At 40.1% G+C, this 8,265-nt stretch overlaps 1 long non-coding RNA gene across 1 annotated transcript; it reads right to left on the bottom strand.

Moving 5' to 3' along the window:
* Positions 1–1,382: 1,382 nt before the first annotated feature.
* LOC124677409 lies at positions 1,383–4,862 on the bottom strand. Its single transcript, XR_006994041.1, has 3 exons — positions 4,309–4,862; positions 4,085–4,129; positions 1,383–2,228 (listed from the first exon to the last, which is right to left on the bottom strand). It is a non-coding gene; the product is annotated as an uncharacterized LOC124677409 (long non-coding RNA).
* Between the last annotated feature and the right edge of the window lie 3,403 nt (positions 4,863–8,265).

The following is an 8,265-nucleotide window of genomic DNA, read 5'->3' as shown; positions in this document are numbered from 1 at the left end:
AAGGATGCTTGTCACTTGAGTGAGAGTGTGAAACTATCGGCAGAGCTGAAATTATCAGCAGGCATTCCGATAGGACAAGGGCGACGATATGGCTAGTCAGAGGGAGAGATAGAGAGGCGACAAAGGGGAAGTTAACACACATATAATCCAAATGCATTAAATTCATGAGAAAATGATAAATAGTCCGAAAACCCAATCAACACACTCGGATAATAATTTCTGAAAGAAAATCCTTTGATCGCCTTCTAAACCTACAATATTAGTATCCTCTCGTGAACCTCCTCATATTTCTTTCCTAATCATATTAGTTGCAAACAGTATAATAGTCATCGTTGTCTTTCCTTTAGATAAAGTTTAGTTACCTGCAATGCATTGCAGACCTTTGTAGAATAAATATTAAAAAATAAATATATTTCCCTTCACCGTCTATGTTATATCTGAAATCAATATAGAAGTATTTTTGCACCATTTCAAAGGCTAGCATGCACAGCTAGAGAAGGACAGTGTGGCGAGTGGCAACAACCTAAAGAGATGGATGGCATAAATTTGTATTGAACGCAATGCATGATAATGAATGATTTTTCAGCACTACAGAGAATAGAATTTACCTTGCTCAAGCATTCAAAAAAATCCATACAATTTCTTCTTGCAATCGATCAAATGCCTGTGTGCATAGATAATGAACCATGACTGGACATATAGTAAATGGTACAGTGAAAAGACATCATCAAATTTCTAATCTACTCCTCATGTAAGTGAAACGACCCTATTTTTCAGAAGAGAAATAGCAAGCCATGACTGATGTGCCATCTTAGCAGAGGTCCAACCTGATGCAAGAAAGCGGCTACAAAATTGAGATATGGATATATACTATCTCAACACAACAGAGTGTAACACATTAATTATTGAGCAGTCAAATTAGGCCAAGAGAAGAGGAAAGCAAGAATATATATGAGATTAACTGTAGAGAAGGAATGGGGAAAATTTGGCTTATCTGGCTATTTGCTAAGATTGCAAGCCTCAATACTCCTGAACCTCCATATTCTGTGAAAAATATCCTGGAACTCCCAAAAAGGAAGCATTGCCATCTACTCTTGACTTGCCTATGAAGCAACTCCTTCCTATAATCTTCTTAATTATCGCAAACATAATAGATCTACTGACATGTCTTGTCGAGATGCTGGGAAGATGAGAGCAACATAGCATGTCACAGCGGAGGAACGGTGCCTCATCAACGCTCCAGCGGATAACTGCGGGAACTTACAGGGGCACCACGTGCAGTTAAGCACAACATCTTCCATTCTGAACTAAGAAGGTGATTACAAATTTGCGAAAGATGTCGTTCTTTCTCATGCTGGTAGAGGTGTACTATACAGAACTCTGCACAGACAAAAATAAGAAGATATTGAGATTAAATTTGGCAAACCATAACAGATGCAGATGTCCAGACAGTTGTTGAACAAGTAAAAAATGTAAGTTCAGGTCGTATCAAGTATACTGAGAACAATGTGGAGTTGGTGAGGTCACGGATGTTGATGCTTGTCCCCAGGTGCTGCCAGGACCTGGCCGACTACCACGAACTTCGGCAATAATTTACCAGGAGATAAATTTTTGGCATCCTAAATGCCCCGCTGGCCGTGCTTTTGATCAGCAGAACAACCCTACTCTTGATAGGCAAGACCGATACTGGAATCATCTAATACTTCTCAAATAACCAAGAGACCTGAATATGAGCTTCCAATCTGAGAAATACTATTTGATGGGTGTCTCAAACAATTTAACACGTATTACTTTCGTAGACATGTACTCAAACATCTCGTTAGTGATAGCTTTCAAATGAAAGTCACAAAATTGAGAAACGCAAATATGATATGGGCAAGTCATCATTGATTGCAGGCAATTTTCAGTGAATTATTGAGTAGGCAACATACGGTAAGAAGAAATTAATACATGTAGACTGCTTGGATTTTCCTCAAACACCCTATACGCATGGTGACACGTCGATCCAATGGCTAAAGACAAAGCGAGCAGTGCCTAACCTTGCGCGCCAGGTGGCTTGCGTGGATAGCCTCAGAATGCTCCATGAGATCACAACGTTTATACCTTTAGACGAGCTGCTTTTCAACTCCGATGAAGATCCTTCAACCGGTGAGTGAGATAAACATTCCACTCAAAAGAAGAACTCAGATCTCATCAATAAAACCGGTGCCTTCCATATAATGAAATACCTGATGCAAAACAACAGAATTATTAAAATGCTACATAGCAGATTGGAAGAACATTTTATGTATATTGGTGAATAAAACCATGAACCTTTACTTGAATCGGACCTTAAAGGTTAAATAGAGTATACCTATGGAAAGTACCAGAAAATCCATCATCATGATCCTTTAATGGAAATCTCGCATTGCATTTTAAGAGCAAAATATCTAATTACTGGGAAGTGCATATACTATTGGGCAATTATGATTTTAAGAGAAGTAAATATTTGTGGACATCGCGAAAAGAACATCTGAGACTATAGACAATATGAGATGCTTTGCATATCTAATAGTGTACCAACTATCTCTAGATAGTGCAAGACATTTTTCCGGAGGCCATGGATAATAACATGAATATAGACCTCCAGAAACCCATTGCATCTTCTTAAGCAAAAATCTGTTCTGAAACACATATCTAGACCAGCCAAATCTTTTCAGAAACACACATTCATATTACATAAGAACCCACAAGCAAGACCAATCAAATTAGCAATCTTTGCACTTGATGAAGGGGCATATTCCACCAACTTTGGTGATCATATGATCCAAAGAACACCAAATCACTTACCCAGAAGTATGATGCAACACTCTAACACGTTCATAAATTCTATTATAACATGTATATTAAGAAATCCATCTCCAAACATCAAAATCTTGCAAAAAAAGTACAAAGAACATATATGACAGCAACTAAAGCAATACCATATCATGTATTCCATGCATTGGTCCACATATCTGATCCAACAGTAATTTATATGGATTCCTTTATGTTCTAGCATACCTAGAATACTGAACTTTCATAAAGAAAACCTGTGAAAATTAACGAATATCCCTAAAACCATGATTAGGATGGAACAACAAAATCTAGCAAGAAAGCGATCATGTAAAATTATAAAGAAAACCTCTAGGGAAACACTAAAATTGTCGAAACATGATATTGGTGCACTAAAAAAGGTCTGAGGTCAACAAATTATCTGTGCTAGAAGATCTCACCCATGTGAAAAATTAGAGATGCATTTATTTCACCATTTACAATGAAGGAATTTCCTCGTTGGTACGGAACAAAAATAATTACTCCAACTTCCCTAAAAGCTAGCCATTAGTCCAAATGGGTCCTTTTAGCTATATTGCATAAGTTATTTAATGAAAAGAGCCTCTGAAATTTCTTGTATCTTCCTACATTTCCAATATTGGTAGCTGAGTAGTTTCAAAGAACTACAATCAGCAATCCCCAAAGAAGACACGTTTCTTTCTTAGGAAAATGGAGTAACACTATGGTAGGAAGTTCAATATTACTTCTTACATTTAGAAATATTTATTTAGATAGAAGGTGGAACAAACATGCAAAAAATTGCTGAACAAATGGCCTAGAATAATATAAGCATGCATTAAGACAAAATAAAAATCCATAATAGAGCCACTTTCTCTCATTCATTTATCTATTATCTGGTTCATAAGCATCAGTCAAAAGTGAAAACTCATAACTCACCAAACACGAAAGTAGTCATTAGAATTGTGCGGACCCATGTCTGTTTTCATACTGAATTAATTTCTGGAATAGAAGAGAATATACTATCTGTTGGTATTATTATGTAGCTATACAACCGTTTACTATAGCAAACATGATTATTAATTACTTTGGATGAAGGTTGAAAGTTTTTTTCCTTATTCCCATAACCCAGCCGCCAAAAAATGTCAACACATGGTCAAGTTTGCATCTTAGATATTAGGAATATCACAAGGAAACCAAAATGAAATTGACCCATACATCACCAACAGATTAAAAGAAACCAGAATCCAAGAAGCAAATGTATTCAGCGTACCATTTCCATGATCTCTTGGTGATGTAACACACTCCCTGACATGACCTACAGTCCATAGACAAACCAATACAGAGACAAGGAAGTAACCAAGAGAGGTATTCCTGAATATTAACTGAACACTACATGTAACTGACAGTGCTTATTTTTCTAGCACCTGTTCAAAACATTCAGTGTGCAGTAGGAGTGTTGCTCATGAAAAAGAAAAAGCAACATAGCTTACATACCTACAGTAGAATTAGAAGACAAGCTCATAAAAGTATATTTGCAGCTTGAAAGCATCAACATGTCCCTGAGGCAAGATCATAGCAGACATAATAAGATCCTAGCCAATGTAAAAATAGAACCGTCAAAATGAAAGAGAGAAAATGTCCTGCCTCGTGCATCTGCAAAGTATACCTAATCCTAAAACACATATATTTCCTCTAATTGCCAGCAAGCAAGTCAACTAAGGAAACCTGAAAACCATTTGCAAAATCTGAATTTTCATGGAATATAATTTATACAATACCCTATGCGAATGTTCAATAAACAGTACCGAAGTTCAGTAATAAGCAGCCAAATACCTGAATCACTACATCATGTTTTGCAGAAAAGAATAGCATCAGGTGAAGCTAGTTAAATATTAAACCTAACTGTAATGAACGGATGGATTGATACAAGTAGAAATGTCTGGACATTTAACTGTGCCTCTTCTCTAGTTTCTATTAGCCATGGAATGCATTTCCACATTTTTTTAATCAAAGGAGTAAAAAGTATATTATATACACCAAATATTAGAAGTGTGATAATCATCAACTTACAAAACTGGGAGGCTGGACACATATTGTAGTTCCTTGATGTCCCTGCAACAAATGATCCAGGTTGATGAAGATGGTTATTATAACCCCAAAGGCACCACCAAGAGCTCTGCCCAGTTAACTTCTGGATCTAACAATTAACAAGTACCAAACAATTAATGGTCAAATAAACAATTTCGATTCAATGCAAGTAGGGAAAATGAAGAACAAAATCAAGAATCCTGAATGAACTTGAAACTACTAAATCCAAAGGAGAAGACGTCTAGGTGGGTTGGGATTTTGGATCTTCCCAACATCCCACCAGCTGACTCCTTTTCACCCGTGAGCTACTGCAGCAAGGAGCTATCTGTGAGTGGATCAGAGAGAGAGAGAGAGAGAGAGAGAGAGAGAGGACGATGCAGTGGGAGAGGAGAAGGCACGGGGAGCACATGGGTGGAGGAGAAGGATGTGGCGGCCCTGGTGGCAATGGTGGCCGTGGAAGCCCATCCCCTCCCGAGCTCGGCCACCTCGTCCTCCTCCCTCCACAGCCGTGGCCTCCCTCATCCTACTCCCTAAGATCCACCATGAGTGAGTCCTGCTGCAAGCCTACAAGACAATCTCTTACCCGACCTAGGTTGGGGGCGACGAGGAGAGATGCGTCTATGGGGGCGAGGGGAAAAGGCGAGAGGCGGCGAGGTACGGCCAGCGCTCCGCGGAGGAAGACCGCGGCCGACACCCATGGCCCTGCCTCGCCGGAGCCGAGGAAGACGAGGCGAGCGCGGCCGGCCATACGAGCCAGAGCCGCTCTTTCTTGGCTAACTCACAGCTCGTCCTTGGTCTTCATGACCCAGAGCGGGAGGACGCGAGCGACGGCGGTTCGCCGGAAAGGAGGCCGAAGACGGCGTGGAGCAGGAGGTGGGAGGCGGCGGCGGAAGAACGAGGAGATTGGGGGAGGACTAAACGAGAGGGGATTGGGGAAGCGAGAGCACGAATGGGTAGGGTTCTGGACCACGGGCTGATGTTTTGTCTCTTCCGATCACCACGCGAGGAAATACCGAATCTAGCCCTGCGGGTGGAGATCTTTACCACGCCCCGAAGACGAGCCCGACCGAACGAAATCCACCCGCAGTGACCGACATGCGGGCCCGGATGGAAGTGGGACCCTCACGCAGTCGCTGGCGGGTAACACATGGCCGTTTCATGGGGTTAGCTAGCGGGAGGGCCAACCGGAACACTCGCTTTATGCCCAAAATAAACGGTTCAGATGCAGCTGATGGAAAGATCCGACGATCCAGAAGCGAGGATCGCTGTGAGAGCCCCATGGGGGTGCAACAATCATACCTTTAGATTCTCTCCTTTGTCACACGGTAGGACTATCAGCCGCATCGTGTCTGCTAGATCGCCAAAACAAGTTGCAGACAATTGTTTCTCGTATTCCCACTTCATCCATCAAAGATCAAACCAGATTCTTTCTTGCTTACCTATTATCTAATCATGTGTTCTAGAGAGGTTAACCGAGTCACCCATCAGAGATCAAACCAGATTCTTTCTTTGCATACCTACTATCTAATCACGTGTTCTAGGGAGGCTAACTGAAGTAATTTTTATTGCTACGTCGAGGAACAAAAGAACAAATCTGGCGTCAACTACAGCAGACTTTATTACTATAACTTCATGGGACTTTGTACGACCGATACTAACGACGGACACTACCTTTTTGTTGAGGCCGACGGCAACAGATACTACCTTTTCATAGCTACCAGGACGATGATAGCAAGGTATAGTAATTCTTTTATGGAGAAAACGTATACCGTAATAGTGTATATTTCCTTTGTCCCAAATAAGTGACTAAACTTGTGGTTTAATGACTTTCTTTATAATCTTTAGGTATCTATACTGTTGTTGATGATTATTGATAGATTGACTGAATTTCATAAAAAAAAACTTTTTCTTCGATAGATTGATATCCAAACAAAATTGACTCACTCATTTAGGGATGGAGGAAATTTTATTTTTCTGAGGGGATGAAGTGTAAAACTAATACTTTTTAGTGGGTAAACAAGCGTAATGCTATTTTCATAGGGTAAAAAACGTAATACTCCTTCTTTGTAGTAATTATCAGTACTAGTATATAACTGATTTCTAGTTTTTCTAGGATTACTGTTAGAACTACAGTTTTTTTACTCCCTAGGTTTTTAGTCGTGCACTTTTTGGGCCAGTCCTAGATTTGGGCTTTTCGTCCATCTATACCTAGCCTAAGTAAAACTCGTCCTGATCATTGTTGGGCCTGCTTTGCATTTGCTTTGGTCTACCATTACACATAACACAGTATCCGGCCCAGTTCTCTTCGTGGTTGAGATACCACGACTTTAATCAGGTAAAACCTAACACCGACCAGGTCGGTGGCTACCGGGTGCTCCTTTACACCGACCTGGTCGGCGCGACTGGAGTTGCCGCACACCCCTGGCCGCACATGGGCTTGGCCCACGATCGCGCAGCCTCTACGGTTTCGGTTCGCTCCTGATTTTATTCGTCTTCCCACCCACCCCTGATCGAACGTTTTGTTATGCTAAAAAAATGTTTATTTTGTCGGGAATGTTTCACTGTTTCTTCCTGGCATTAAAAAAATATAAGATAGTTCGAAAGAAAAACAAAACATATAGAAATAGATCCGAATAATTCACATAAATTCTTTTGCCACAGAAAATGCTCCTTCCTGAGAGAGATGAAGACTAAGGAGTTGGTCCTCTGGTGACACCAACTTGTGTTCGGTTGATCTTTATTACTGAAGTCTAGTGCCGTTCTGCATTAGACACCTGACTAGCAAGTACTCTTTGTAATTGTGTTTATTTTTTCGGGAATGTTCCCTTCACTGTTTCATCCTGGCCTTTAAAAAGATATGAGACAGTTCGAAAGCAGAACAAAACATATAGAAAAAGCTTCAAACTTAGAGAACAAACAAGTTCATAGCAGCGGTCTTTTGCATCTACAGCTTAGAGAATAAACTTTCAGCTAAGCTCCAAACTTTTAACTAAGCTCACCTCATTGAAGTACAGAGATCCACTGTTACATATTTCAGTTAAACCAGATGGGCACACTGTTACTAAGTTTTCATATTCAGGCAAGTATGTTGTGAGTTGTGAGATATACAAAAGACTATTGTTCAGTACACTCAAAACATCTTTGATCAACTGGTGTGTTCTCTGAAATAAAAATGGCAAAGCTATGCTTTTTCATGCCAATTTCTCTGTTTCTCCTTTCCATGTTGGTGTGGTCTCTGAAAAGAACAGAACAATCAAAATCCTGTAAAACAATGATTGCAAGGAGATATTTATTTCTTTTTATCCTGTTGAAGTAAGATACTTACTTTTTTGCAGTGCTTCATATTTTCAACTTGAGGATAAA

Source organism: Lolium rigidum, chromosome 7 (assembly GCF_022539505.1).
Source record: "Lolium rigidum isolate FL_2022 chromosome 7, APGP_CSIRO_Lrig_0.1, whole genome shotgun sequence".
NCBI lineage: Eukaryota > Viridiplantae > Streptophyta > Magnoliopsida > Poales > Poaceae > Lolium > Lolium rigidum.
The sequence above is the reverse complement of the archived record's forward strand: the minus strand, read 5'-3'. Positions and strand labels throughout refer to the sequence as shown.